At 49.9% G+C, this 14,992-nt stretch overlaps 1 protein-coding gene across 3 annotated transcripts in view; it reads left to right on the top strand.

The window, feature by feature from the left end:
- Window positions 1-103: 103 nt before the first annotated feature.
- The window catches only part of SIPA1L3 (signal induced proliferation associated 1 like 3), a 217,570-nt gene continuing 202,681 nt past the window's right edge, over window positions 104-14,992 (top strand). For 2 of the 3 annotated variants that reach the window (XM_058674384.1, XM_058674383.1), the window contains exon 1: window positions 104-351. The gene's annotated coding sequence lies outside the window, so the exon portion shown is untranslated. The remainder of the gene's footprint in view (window positions 352-14,992) is intronic. The other variant, XM_004595068.2, reaches the window with a different exon arrangement.

Here is a 14,992-nt window from a genome sequence, read left to right on the forward strand (position 1 = left end):
GAAGAGCCAGGTTCTGGGACCTGAGTCCGTACAAGACACGCCCCCATCCTTCACACCCCTCGGGGCTGCGGAAGTGCTCGGGAGCCGCTGAGAGGCGACCGACTACCGTTCCCAGCAGGCGGTGCGGTGGAACGCCTACAACTCCCGGCAGCACGCGCGCGCCAGGCGTATTTCAATTCGCGGCCTCTGCGGGTGAAACTACAGTTCCCAGGGGCCCTCGTGCGAAGCGGCTTGGAAGTGGGCAGCCTGGAAGTCACTCGGGCCACCGGAGCTGGCGGCGTCTCCAGCGAGCAGCGCGGGGCCGGACGTCGCGGTCGTGGGGCCCGCAGGGCGCTCAGTGAGGACGCCCAGGTAGGCGGCTCTGGGTGCTTGGAGCGGCCTCGCGAAAGGCGTGGCGGGGAATAGGTGGCTGCTCGGACCCTGAGGGTCAGCGCGGGCAGGCGACCAGGCGGACGGCCGGGTATGGGCACCGGGTGTGGGGGGCGGCGGCAGCGCCGCCGGGACTCACGCCCTCCGGACCCGGCCGGACTAGTGCCCGCATGGCACAACTTTCCAGACGTGTAACCTGGCTGCTGTAGGGAAGAGCCCGGAGCCGGGGAGCGGTGGGTTCGCGTCCCGGCTTTGCCGCTCGGGGAGCTGAGATCTGGGAAAACCCGCGCTGAAGCTCAGATTTCCCTTGGCTGAAATGGGGAAGGAGAGTGATGGGCTTTTGCTGGGGATTCTGTTGCGATGTGGAGATTTGGCGGATAGAGAATATGGCATATACGAGGCACGTCTGTTTGCGTTATTGTCGGCTCTCAGAGAAAAGATATCGATTCCACGGGGGTGGCGGTGAGTGTAGCGTATCCGTAGTTAGCTCTCGATGCAGGATAGCTGCCGTGGCCTGAGATGATTTTCGGAGCTTTGGTTGCGGAGGCAAAGACCGGTTCACATTTAGGCTCTGGCGTTCACCAGCTGTGTGGCCCTGCGCACCTGACTTCGCTGTGCCTGGGTTTCCTCTCTTTGTGAAGTGGGAGTTTAAAATAGCAGCCACCTGAGAGTGCTTTGAGGCTGTAGTGAGGCTACTCTGCAGAGCGCTTAGCGCAGCAGCGGGCACCGTAGCACTCTACAAATGCTACAGTTTATTCAAACGTTTGTCCATGCTGGACCCGCAAGACCCACTGAGGGTTGGAATGCCCGGCTGTAATCTTGGGCTCTGCAAAGGGCCAGACTCAAGAACTGGCCCGGTTGACTAACCCTCCTGCAGCCTTAGGTTTCTCGCGTAGAAGATGAGATGACCCACCAGCCTCTGGAGATTGTAGGATTTGCAGATGGCGTTCCGGCTCCAGAGCCGTCTTTTCACCATGTAGCAGCCTCCAGCTCCAGGGACAGTAATCGTTCTCCAGTATTCTCCATCTGGCCCAGAGACTGCCTCCCTGTGGGCTGTGACTTGACAGCCCTGCGCTCCCCCACATGCTTGCTCCCAGCCTTAGGGTCCCATCTGTGAAATGGTAGTCATAGGACTTCTCTGCCAGGATCGTTTTTGCTGATTGCAGGAGATAATTTCTTGTTTAGCAGGGAGCTCAGGGCTGACACCTGGTAAGCTCTGTTCAATGCATCTTTGTGTCCTGGGCCTCTTTCTGCTTCCCTTTTGCACCTGTAGGGCAGAATGAGGATGAGGTAAATGGCTCGTTCTCCCCCACACCCCCTCACTATGGGTTACATTGTGGAACATACTGCAGCCTAAGGACTTGGGAGCAGGTGATGCGAATATGCCCCATCTCTCCCCTTCCACACCAGATATTCATTCCAGTGCTTCACTGACCTCAAAGTCACACTACCCCCTGAGGTCCATCTGTAGACCCTGAGGGGGGTCCCCTAATGGCTGTTTTTTGGGCACTGTAAACAACACATCCAACCTGTGCTGCCCTCTTGTCTGGCCTAGTAGTCACCATCATAGCAAATGGGGCAACATTGGTCCCTTTGCTCAGACCGTAAATTTAGAAGTTGGCTCTTCTTCCCCGGCCTTCCCATGTCCGGTTGATTGGCAAGGAGGATGAAACAGCCATTTCCTAGGAACACCGCTATGTTGGCCTGTAGTTGGCCTCCCTTATGTTGACAGTGAAGACATCACCTCATCTCCTTGAGTGGCCTTTTCAGATAAGGTTGATCTGTTTTGTTAAAACCGCCAAGGAGTAACATAGGTAAACACCAGCCACATATGTGTTTATCAGAGGCAGAGAAGGCAATACACATAACGCCACAAGATGTGGCCTACAGGCATGGCTTTCACGGTGCCTGTTTCTGCAGGTTGAGCCTGGTAAAGATAGGCTGAGGTGTTAATTTATCTCTGAAAAATTATATTGTGTCAGCGGGTTCGGATATCCTGCAAGGGAAGGTGGCCAGCCCAGGGATTCCAAGGGGCAGCGCGCACACAGCTGAGAAGGGACTGAGAATGTATTAGGTTTCTGTAGGTTGAATCTGGGTTCAGAAACCTGTCATTGAGATTTCGTTTGGTGATGGAAATCTGTGGTTTCAAGCAGATTTGTGATGGTCACCAAATGTAAGGTTCTGTTGCGGTTTGTGTGTGTGTGTATGTAGGTAAAACTGTTTTTTAAAAAAAAATCTGGGTTGGTCTCAATGATTAGTGACAACAGTGCAGGGTTTTCAGCAGTCTGGAATAGCTTCAGTTTAATGGGACTCTGTTTTGCAGACATTGCAGTTGTTGGTGCTAAATCAGAAACAGAATTTAGAATGTGCAATGATTGGCATCATTTTTGTTTCAAAATATTATTTTGCTGATAAATTTAAAAATAACTTGCAAACTCAATGTATTTATATAGTAACAGAATTTATATAGTAAATCATTTCCTTTAACGTATGTGTTCTGTTAAATCAGTTTGTGCATTTGCAGTTTCTTTAATTTTTAAGACTGTTCTAGTTATGGCCTATATTTCTGTGTATGTATGTGTGTAATTGGGTTGAAGTTGGCTTATAAAAATGGTATGTAAGAACATGCATACATGGATGCTCTATCGCTCCATAAAAATATAATTTTTAATGTTAAACATAGAATTAAAGACAAATTTTAAATGCATGTCCAACAATATAGAGATGTTACGGGAAAATAAGCACCACTTCCACTTCAAAATTGCGTTCCTCTAGAGATAACCACTTATTGAGATAGTATGTACTAAGTACTATGTACTACTGCCAAGTTTGAGAGATTTCGGAGTGAGCAAAACTGATCAGGTCTTGGCTGTGGCAGTTTGGGTGGGTAGTTTCCCTTTACTTCTGTGCTTGTATTGATGTATAAATGCATTTATCAATTATTTTCCTCTTGCACCACTTCCAATTAAAGGAAGAGATCAGGCTGCATGTATTTGTGACCTTTTTTCAATCAACAGTTGAACATATCTCATCAGTTGCATATAGATCTGACTCTTTTAAGAGCTGTACCCATATTTTTTTTGTATGGAGAGACCATCCTATCATTTCCCTGGTGCTTGCCATTTACCTTAGTTTGAAGACTTTCTTTTCGCTTTGAAAACACAGATCCAATGCACAATGCACAACCTGAACGTTAGCCATGGGGCATGGTGCGTAAAAGCAAACTCTGGGAACACATGGCTTGCAAGGCTCAAGCTCTGAATGCTCCGTACCAATTGTAATACTTGGGCAAGACATTTGTCCTTCAGTTTCCTGATAAGAACCTGAAAATGTTACCAGTTGCTTCATCAGGAGCAGTTACTGAGAGAGTTCAGTGAGATCATCTGTGTCGAGCATTCAGGGCAGGGCCTGGTTAAGCTGTTACAGGTGCTCCATCAAGCCTACAATCACTCAGACCTCACAGGCACAGGGCTGGAGACACCAGGCAGAAAAAGATTCCAAAGCAGGGATCCAGCCTGGTGGTAGGAGGGGCTTGGACAGAGGGACCCAGCTGCCCCGGAATGAAGGGAGGGGATGGACAGAAGGGAGAAATAGGAACCAGTGAGGTGTCCTGACCACAGAGTGGTGGTGGTGAAACATCCAGGAGAAATACCACTGCTTGTGTTTGCAAGAAGTATGTGATGATAGGAAGGAGGCTTAGCTGGCAGACAAGTCTGGGTTCATGTTGCAGTTCTGGCACTAACTTACAAGGTGTACCTTGAGCTTTTTGGTTTTGAGCAATATTTATTAGAAAGGGGAAATAATACACAAAGAGAGGGAGGGGGTATAGGGAGAGAGTTACCTTCCATTCACTCTCCAAATGGCACCAACAGCCAGGGGTTGGACCAAGCTAAAGCCAGGAGACAAGAACCTCATCCAAGTCTCCTTGAGTGTTAGGAACCCAAGTACCTGTAGACTGCTCCCTTCCCAGGTGCATTAGCAAGGAGCTGGATCCAAAGTGGAATGGCCAGGACTTGAGCCAGCACTCCTTTAAGGGATGCAGGTGTTGCAAGCAGTGGATTAACTTGCTGTGCCACATCAACTCCCTTGATAAAATGGAGCTGTTAGTACTCCTTCCCTCAGTGGTTGCTGGAGGCTGAATCACACATGCACAGGACTTCTCTGTGCATGGGGTTATTGTGGTTTGCTGCAGTTCCTATTAGTCATTGTGACTGAATTGACAAACTTAAGACCTATCTTTACTGGGGATTTGGCAGTGAACAAGACGGTCCAGACCCTTGTACTCCATGGGGTTACTTTCTAGTTGAGGGAGAGACATACTAGCCAAGATGATTCTGATTAATTTTTTTAAAGAAACAGTCCTAACCTGCCACTTTCTGATGATTTTAAGTATGATGGAGAAAATACAGGGTAAGAGCAGCGAACGTGGCTGCTGGAGCAGGATGGCGGTGGGGAAGAGGTGGGTACTTTCCACTCAGTTGGGTAGAAAAGGCCATCTGAGAAGGGAGCCCTGTGAGCCGAGACCTGATGGAGCTGGAGGCAGCAGCTGGGCCAAGGGAGGAACATTCCAGGCAGAGAGGACAGCAAGTGTCAGAGCCCGGAGCCTGCAAAGAACTTCACAAAAACAGTATCATAGGGGGGCCCCGCACAAAGGCTCAGTAGCTAAGTCATCGCCTTGCAAGTTGCCAGGATCCTGTATGGGTGCCAGTGTGCACCTCCGCTGCTCCACTTCCCAACCAGCTCCCTGCCTGTGGCCTGGGAAAGCAGTCGAGGATGGCCCAAAACCTTGGGACCCTGTCCCCTGTGTGGAAGGAAACTCTTGGCTCTGGATTGGCTCAGCTCTGGCTGTTGTGGCCACTTGGAGTGAACCAGCAGATGAAGATCTTTCTCTCACTTTTTCTCTCTGTAAATCAGCCTTTCCAATAAAAAAATGGATGATATGTGTGTGTGTGTGTGTGTGTGTGTGTGTGTGTGTATCATGGTGCCTGGAAAAGACTGACTTCATATTTTTCTAGTTCACATTGCTTTGATTTTTGTAAAATAGTAGTAATAATAATAGCATCCAACATTTACCTAGGCTGGATGCTGTTTGAGCATTGCTCATTTTTCCTTAGCTAGTCACGGTAAAAAGCTGCGACAGCAGATGCAGGTTACCGCGGACCAAGGCCTGGGGTCTAAGTAAGCTGGGGCGAGTAGCATTTGGGTGAGCTCTGTAAGAGGACTTGAATCCTTAAAAGTTTCTTTAGGAATGAGGCCAGCCTTTATGGGCTATGTGAGACTGTCACACTGCCATCTGGCATCTCCAGGGAAGAGGCTTGGATCTGCAGGGGCCAGGTGACCCATGCCCATTTTGAAGGAAGGCAGCCTTGGTTATATGGGAAGGCAGTGGTGGGTGTTTTTCAGGACAGAAGCGTGGATCGAGCATCTTTGATACCTTTAGCTGCAAAGCGTTTGTTGCACTAGTCTGTGTGCTGGGCATGTGGCTTGGCTGGAATGTGACAGCAGAAAGCTGTATAAGGCCATTTCTCAAGGGTCTGTAGTGGTGGCATCCATTAGAAGTAGACAGCAACTGAGGAGGACTCGGTGTGCCGCTGAACATTTCCTACTGCCCACATTTTGCTTCACTAAAAAAAAAAGTTGGGCCCGGCACGGAGGCCTAGTGGCTAAAATCCTTGCCTTGAACGCGCCGGGATCCCATATGGGCACCGGTTCTGATCCCATTCAGCTCCCTGCTTGTGGCTTGGGAAAGCAGTCGAGGATGGCCCAAAGATTTGGGACCCTGCACCCGCATGGGAGACCCGGAAGAGGTTCCAGGTTCCCGGCTTTGGATCGGTGCAGCACTGGCCATTGCAGTCACTTGGGGAGTGAATCATCGGATGGAAGATCTTCCTCTCTGTCTCTCCTCTCTGTGTATCTGACTTTGTAATAAAAATAAATCTTTTTTGAAAAAAGTTTACCTATCAGGAAGAGAGAGAGAGAGAGAATATTTTATTTGCTGGCTTATCCCCCTGCCCCCATGCCTACAACAGCCAGGGCTAGGCGAGGCTGAAGCCAAGAGCCAGCCAGAAACTCCAGCTGGATTTCTCGCATGGGTAAAGGAAAGTCAAGCGCTTGAGTCATCAGCTGCTGCCTGTTGTGTGCATTAGCAAGAAGCTGGACTAGAAGCATGGAGTAGCCAGGGCTCAAATCAGGCATTCAAGCCTGGGGTGTCAGCATTAGTTGCACTACAGTTCTTGCCACATTAAGTAAAGAGAAGCCTGTATTAATTTTAATCATTTTGTTTAATGTGGAATATTTCAACATGCAATCATATAAAATTGAAATATTTTGCTATTTTTCACATGAAGTCTTCAAAATATGAAATGTATATTTATATTTGTGGCACCTCTCAATTTGTACTGTCCACATTTCAAGTGTTGAGTAGCCGCATTTGGACCGCAGTGGCTGGCGCTCCCGCTGCTGGTGCCGGGTTTTGCTGCTCACCTGCTCAGGGCTGTCAGGGCTTGCAACTCCAGTTCTCTCCTAAGGTCCTTAACTATGTAGCCTCAACCCATGTCCCCACTACTTGGTGGCTGTGACACACAAGACTCCTGTTCTCTGAGTGCTGTACCAAACCAAGGAGAATCTTTTTCTAGGAGGGACAGGAAGAGAGGCATATGTCCTCTTCCACTCTGAGGAGCCAGGAGATGCCCCCAGTGCACTCCACAGCTCCAGACGGTCTGGGTCAGCATCCGAGAGGCTGTCATGGTAACGGGATCCTCAAGGCCAAACTGAATGCTGCCCTGTATGACAGTGTTCTCCCAGAAGCCCGCGGTCAGCATGTGCAGCTGGGCACACACCTGGATAAAGCGGTCAGGCTGCTTGGTGGGATTGGCAGAAGGTGGACAGTAGCGGGAGAGCAGGAGCTGGGTGAACTGGGGGCTCAGATTGTAACCCATTTGGGACAGAGCTGGCTGCAGCCGCTGGTAGCTCCCATATCAGATAGCTTGAGCCTAGGTGTGAGTTTCACATGTAAATCAAGGGTGGTGATTCACAGAGATCAAAGATGCCCTCCCTGTTTTATCTCGGCTAGGCTAGGTGAGTGATGCAAAGTGTATTTATGTCAACAGGTACAACACACCTTAAGCTGTTGTCCAGCAAAGGCACCTTCTGTGCCCGGTGCTGTGCTTCATGTTGGTGTGCACTCCCTGTGTCCTGAGGTGACAGGGACTATGGTTATTCCTATAGTTGCAGGTTAGGACGTGGAGGTATGGCAAGAAGCTGCCCTTTGCTCAAGGTTGACAAGAAGTGGTGGCAGATTTTGAGCTGGCATTTGTTTCAGTCTCTTGTATATGCTTACATCAGAGTGTTTGAGGGAGCTGGGGACTGCGTTTTGAGCAAAGAAGACTGTTGCTCTTAGGTAAGATGAATTCCACTGTCAGTGTTAGTCCTCAGGTTTATATTGGTATTGTGCTGGTTTGAAACCTGAGCAACTGACAGCACCACTCCTGAGATGGTGCTCTAGGTTTCCAGAGGCTGTCTTTGGAGACTGAGGAGGAGGGTGGCCTGGGAGGAGGAAGAAGGCAAGTCAAGGGCCCAGCCTATTTGAAGGCTTATTATTATTATGCTTTTAAGATTTATTTATTTATTTGTTTATTTATTTAGATTTGTTTGTTTGAAAGTCAGAGCTAGAGAAACAGGTTTTCTGTCTGTTGGTCTATATGGCCTCAGCAGCTGGGGCTGGGCCAGACCAAAGCTAAAAATTTCACCTGGGTCTCCCACGTGGGTGCAGGGGTCCAAGCAGGTGGGCCATGTTTCACTGCTTTCTCAGGTGAATTAGTAAGCAGTTAGTCAGAAATGGAGCAACCAAGACTCAAACTGGAGCCCATATCGGAAACTGGCATTGTGGGCAGCAACTTAACCCACTGCACCATGACATTCACTCCACAAGTCGATTTCCAAGCTTCTGCTTTACACAGGAAGCCTCTTCCCCAGCCCCTTGTGCTTGTGGATACCTCCCCTCCCAGCTCTAGGCTCCTGTGGTTGCTGTTGGTTCCTCCTGTGGGCTCAGCAGCAGCGAATCTTGGTGTGTGTCTTGCCCTTGACATTGCAGGGGGATTTTCAAGTCATTGTTCCAGACTTTTCGGTAGCCTCATGGTTTGGGGCAGGATGGATGTGGGCTTTGTGCCTGGTGAGGTCATCTGTGGAGGGCCTGAGCTTGTTCATGTCCCCAGGGGGTGATTCAGCACAGTCCCTTCCTGCTGCTGAGCAGTGCCTAGCGCAGAAGAGATGCTCCCTCTGTGGTGTCTGCGGATGGAGTGAACGCTGACCGGTGTTCACGGGCCTCTTAGTCGTGCACAAGGCAGTGTTCTGAGGGCTTTTCATCTCCATGAGGTAGGTACCCTTGTCACTCCCATTTTTTTTTTTTTTTGTATGAGGAAATTGAGGTTCAGAGACGTTTGAGTTACAAGACTGGTGAGTTCAAAGGCAAAGATTCCAAGCCAAGCCACTGACTGCAGAGCCTGGACTCCTGACCCCCCACCCCAGGAAGGGACAGTGCTGTGCTCGGGCGTCCCTGACCACCTGTGCTTGGGGAGCTTCGCATCATGTTCATTCCAGTGGAGGAGTGATGTTTCTATGATTCTGGGATCTGCTTTCCTGTTCAATAGAAACTAGCTGGTTATTTGGTATTATGGAGGAATTCTTGTAAAAAATTTTTTTTCAGATACCATGATATGGTTCTTTTTGAGAGGAAAACTTTAAGCTGTATGTTTTGAAATATCTAAGTGAATTCTTGATGTGTGGAATTAAGTGTGTGGAAAGTGAATGAGAGATGCAATAAGATTGATGGCAAACTGATCCTCATGGAAACAATGAGGACTCATTATAATTTACGTGTTTAAAACGACTGGTCATGAGAAGTTCAAAACAAGTAAACAAATGTCATTTGTGTGCCTCAAGCCCAAGTGTATGCGTGTGACCAGTCCACCCTCTGTCTTTTTGTTTTTCTCCTTCATTGTGTGAGTCAGGGTTTTGGAGACCACATAAAGCAGGTGTGCGGTAGCAGTGAGAGCGCTTGGCCAGGCACCAGCAGCCACGTGCTTCCCCTGCTCGTCTCCTGCCCTGGTGACAATGGCAGCAGCCTTGGACTGGTGGCAGTGAGAGCGCCTGGCCCGGTGATAGTGGCAACAGCCTTAGAGTTGCTGAGGCCTCTTCCCCCACCCCCCTCCAGATCTGTTTTTCTCCAGCACCTGATGGTGCACCCCGCCCACATTTTTTCCCAAGACTTGTTTCAACAGGAGGCCTCTGCTGCTCCTTGATCCTCCCCTTAGGACGCGTGTACCGTGCAGACCTTCTGGGGCCCAGGCTTCCCTTCTCCCTTGTATGAGTCTTTGTTAAGGTCTCACGCAGAAGCAGAATTGAGCCTCGCACTGCAGTGGGAGGCAGGGAAAGTGCCCCCCTTCCAGGAATGACATCTGACAAAAGGACAGGGGCAAGATGCAACTTGTGACCGCGCCTCCGTCCTAAGGCTCTTTCTGATCAAGCCAGCAGCTCATGCTCATTTACAGCTGCATGCACTCCCCACCCTTTCACAGCAAGTAGGTGCTGCTGTTGTGCTGGCTGGTTTTGGAGTGTGTAGCTTCATAGCACATCCGTGTGGTGAAATCCTCAAGTGGCTGGGGCAGGACATGAGGGACACGTGTGGGGTTGCTGCTGGTGGAGTGGCTGACGTGGTGCGATCCAGCGGAGTGCTGGTGCCATGTGTTCCACCGGATGACGAGTGCTTGCCTCCGGTGTACTGTTGCTCCAGCCACTGCTCTCAGTGGGCAGGGCAAGGCCCATAGCCCATCGGCTTCCTCCAACTTCTCTTCCATTTCTGTTCATTTCTTTCAAAGGCCCCTTTCTTCAGTCCTTTCAACAGAAGGGCCCTAAGGGTGGAAATACTGTAAGGAATACCGTCTCCAGTAGAGGTGGCTTGAGTTTCCCAATGTGGACTGTGTGTTGGTCTGAAAGACGGCAAGCTTCTCTCCACCCCCACCCCATACTTCTGAGTTTTTAGTTATCCACCCGTCAAGTACTTGTTGCTGAACAACATCCCAAATTGGTTGGAAGCATTGGTGTAGAACCCGCACAGAAAGCCAATCACTGAGGGTGGTGGAACAAAATAGGTGTTTATTGCAAAGTGCAGAGCAAGGAGCTGAGCAGCTGCAGCTTAATTCCTGGGCTCCCTAAGGAGTTAGGGGTGAAGGTTCTTACAGCCAGAAATTGGTGCGGAGAGGTGTATGATCAACTCATGTCCAAGTTCCTGGTCGGTCATTGGAGTGTGTGACCTTCTTTTGATTGGTCAGTGATGCCATGCTCTTGAGGGAATTTATGATGGCCAGGTGGGCTCCAGTTGGTCTAGAGCTTATGTGAATGCAGCAGTTACTCTGCCCAGACCTGGAATTTCCCTACACAGATCACCCTGGGACAACACTGGCCATTGAGATTTATTTGTTGGGTAAGTAAGAGACTTGCTTGAGTCCAGTAGTGATTAGAACCCAGTAGGGCCAGATGGATCACTCCCTTAAGCTAGGGAATTCCTTCTGATGGAGGATAGGAAAGGACACCTTGGGCTTGGGCTGGGTCCCATTTTTAATTGTGGGGGTTCAGTTTCATACTCACTGAGCTGAGCACCACTCGAGATGAGACATGTATGTAGCTGTGAGCAAGACAGGTAACACTTTGTCATTCTTGGGTTCACATCTGGTGGCGATGGGGGCGGGGGACACTCAGTTAAAAAGCCAAGTGAAAAATATGTGCTCTATTACATGGCAATACAGCGTAATGGGGGAGATATTATGTAGGGGAAGGGGATGAGAAGCATTAGGTTGGAGGGTATTGAAATCTTGGGTAGGACCACTGCAGGGCAGGTATGAAGGAAATGCGGGACGGCAAGCGCTGGGCAAGTCTGGTCAAAAGGAGCAGTGCATGCAAAGGCTTCAAGGTGCAGGGGCCAGTGCAGGGTGAGTCCAGGGAGAGTGGGAGTAATGGGTGTGCAGATGGCTTGGAGTCCAGCACACATTTGTCTTTGATGGAGGTGGGATGGTATCACAGGATTAGTTTGTTTTACTGAACTTTGTTAAAGGTTGAATAATGAGCACAGGTATGTGGAACTAAAGGAACACAAAATGCAGCATCCTCCAGAGACCACCACCATCCCAGAGTCTTGCTGGTGACTGATTCCTTGACACCACGTTATTTGAGTTTCCTGGTTTAAATGACCTGGAATCATATTAAGTTGCCTTTTTTAGGTCAAGAATGGTTCACTATCAGCAATTTTACGAGGTTTGACCTAATAGTTTCCTTTCAAAAGCAGGAGAAATTTGGTCAGTCCTTTCTTACTCTAGGCGTGATGGTCAGAGGTTGGGGCTGCCTTGCTCTTGCTAGAGCTCACCCTTTCAGGGATCAGCTCAACAGTTCCTCTGACACCAGGGAGTGAAAACGCCGCCCCATTGGTAGCTTCAGACCCAGATTTGCTGGTAAACCTGACAGGCTGTTCTTCTGTTAGGACCTTCCCAGAAGGACAGTGCTCTTTGGGTTTCTGCATCTTGATGCCACTGGTCTTGAACTCACAGCTCCCTGGGGGACTTGCTGTGGGTTTGGCATGAGTGCTATGGTGAGGGTGGACCCAGACTTCTGGGCATTCTGGGTCAGCAGCTGAATAGAGTTGCCAGCAGTGTGCCCAGATGATGTGTCCAATGGAGTATATGGTAGCACTGGAGCTGTTCTGGCTGTGGGAGGAGGCCCCTCCTGTTTGCTGCACCCCCATGCTGATGAGAGCTGCAAGTCTGTGGGAACCCCAGGCCATTGGGCGGCCTCCCAAAGATGGGGATCCAACTGTGGGAGAGCTCAGGAAGTTAGGGCAGATGGAATGCCTTGACCACAGAGAGCGGTAACAGCAGCAGCAGCAAACAGGTAATTAGCAGAGCATCTATTATATGTTAAAGCACCACCCAGCAGCTTCACTCGAAGGGCCTCATTTTGCCTTCCATCGACCTTGAAAGATGAATGCCTTTTCTGCAGGAGGGAAAAGTGAGAGTAACATCTTGAAGCTAGAAAATGGGGATGACACAGTAAAGAGCCACGCAGAGGCTGCACCCTTCCCTCCTCAGCTCCGCGTGCGCTTTCAGGGGCTGTCAAACTTGGGCAGGCATTGGTATCCTCCAGGGGGCTTCCTCATACACAGGTTGCCAGGACCCCCTAAAGCTTCCTTCTACCTTGGAAATTTGCTGGTGATGCTGGGACTCCTAACCTTGCAATATAGGAAGCCCAAATGAAATTGGCTCAAACAAGATTTATGGTCTCACATAACAAATGCGTAAGTGGACAGTAGAATGGGGTTGATCGGGCCTGGCGTAGTAGCCTAGTGGCTGAAGTCCTCCTTGCACGTGCTGGTATCCCATATGGGTGCTGGTTCATATCCTGGCAGCCCTGCTTCCCATCCAGCTCCCTGCTTGTGGCCTGGGAAGGCAGTCGAGGACGGCCCAAAGCCTTGGGACCCTGTACCTGCATGGGAGACCAGGAAGAAGCTCCTGGCTCCTGGCTTTGGATCAGCTAAGCTCTGGCCATTGTAGCCACATGGGGAGTGAATCAGTGGACAGAAAATCTTTCTCTGTTATCCTCTCTGTATATCTGTCTTTCTAATAAGAATAAATCTTAAAAAAAAGGGGTGGGGAGGAGGAGTTGACCAAGTAGTTCCACAGTGCCTGCAAAAACCCAGTCTCCTTCATGCAGCTCTGCTTTCCATGTTTCCACGGTCCGCAGGTGCACTGCATGTCCACCGTACAGTTACCATGGCCCCTGTCCACCCTGCGGGGACCATATCCAGCAGCTGTAAAGGGAAGATCTCCCCCTCATTGCTGAGTCTCTGATGCCCTGATTCTCCTCGTTTGTCATTGGCCAGAATTGTAATGCCTGACCATGTCCAGACAATCATGGGCACCAGCCATCAGGGTTACCCTGTTGAAGCAGAGGCTGCAGCCAGTCTTACCTGAACTGTGTGGCACTGGGAGGAGAGTGGGTATGAGAACAAAACCAAAGTACTGCCTGTATTTGGGAAAGAACTGGGGGGGGTAGTTCTTGAGAGGCAGGAAGCTAGATTCGCTGCAGAAGCAGAGGGTACAGAGCAGAAGCACAGTGCCTGTGCATGTTTGTGTCGTTGTACTTTGTTTTCTAGTTATCTGAAACGGGGCTTAACTTTTTACTCTTCAATCATGTCCACCTTTGCAAATGTGTGTATCTCTCCCTACCTAGGGTAACTCTCAATCTTGTTAGGATAGCAAATATTTTATTTGTTAATTTAGGGAAACCCATGCTAGATGACAAGGTAGCGGGTGGAAGGTAGTGTGTTCGGACATTGAGCGCACTCGCTGTGTTCCTACACACCTGAATCTCCCCTCTGCTCCTGTCCCACCCCAAGGAATGCCTCACCAAGGTGATTGCATGGGAAACAGAGGATGCATATCAAATGCTTATCCCTGGTACATGGTAAATGGTCAAGAATGTGGCAGCTGCTACCAACATTTTAAATGGTAATTATGTGTCTTGTGCTCTGCCGCTAACCTGCAAAATAGCCGACTTGGGCAGACAGTGGTTCCCTGTGGACACCTTTTGCTCCTGCCATGGCCACAGTGTAATCCGGTGTTCCACCACCCTGCAGAGGGGCTGGAGGAAAGCTGCCCAGGCTGTGAAGACAGACCCCTGTATAAAGTCTGAGATCCATCATGGGCTCCCTGTGGGATCTTGCAGAAGCCACTTAGCCTCATGGCGTCTCAGTTGTCATTCTGGAGTGCGGGGCTCAAAGCGGTAGTGGTCCTTTAGGTTGTTGGGAGGAGTCAGGTGCGTTAAAGCACCTGAAGCACTTGGAACCCGGTGGTGCCTGGTCCACAGTGAGTGCTCGGTGTGTGATAGAGGGTGCTGTGCATGAACTCCTCTGTGCCGGTTTATTCACAGGGGCTGGGAGCTTCCTGAGGGCAGAGTCTGTGTGTTCTTGATTACTGCATGACCCGGTGCCTGACTCAAAGCAGACTTTCTTTGCTTCAGTCTTTCTTTGAGAAGCAGAGACAGACACAGACTTGCCCACCATGACCTGGTCACTGCTGCCTCTCAGGAGCTGCGGTAGCAGGAAGCTGGGGACAGGAGCTAGAGCTGGATCTCAAACGCAGGAATCAGATATGGGACACTGGTGTCTTAACCAGGGGAAATGCTGCCCCTACGTTACTGGGTGGGAGGGTATGGGAGAAAAAGGGGAAGAAGGACCTTTCTTACTATTTTTCCTTCAACTGCTGAGAATTTCAGCCTTGGCCGTGAGCTGATTGTACTCTGTCTTTTGAGGGCACAAGTGTGGACCTGATTTGATCTGAGGACAGCTTGTGTTTGAGTATTTCTGGGGATCAGCTAAGGGCTCAGCATCAATATCCCATGCCTCATCTCCATCCCATTTTACCGACAAGGAAACCAAGGCCCAGCGGCAGCACCTGTCTCTCCTCACAAGATCATCTGTTGTAACAGAAGCTCAAACCAAGAAGCCACTCTGCCTGGGTCAATTCTCAGTTCTACAACTCTCTTACTGTGTGACCTCCAGCCTGTGACTTCTCTGTTT

This window comes from Ochotona princeps, chromosome 16, assembly GCF_030435755.1.
Source record: "Ochotona princeps isolate mOchPri1 chromosome 16, mOchPri1.hap1, whole genome shotgun sequence".
Taxonomy (NCBI): Eukaryota; Metazoa; Chordata; class Mammalia; order Lagomorpha; family Ochotonidae; genus Ochotona; species Ochotona princeps.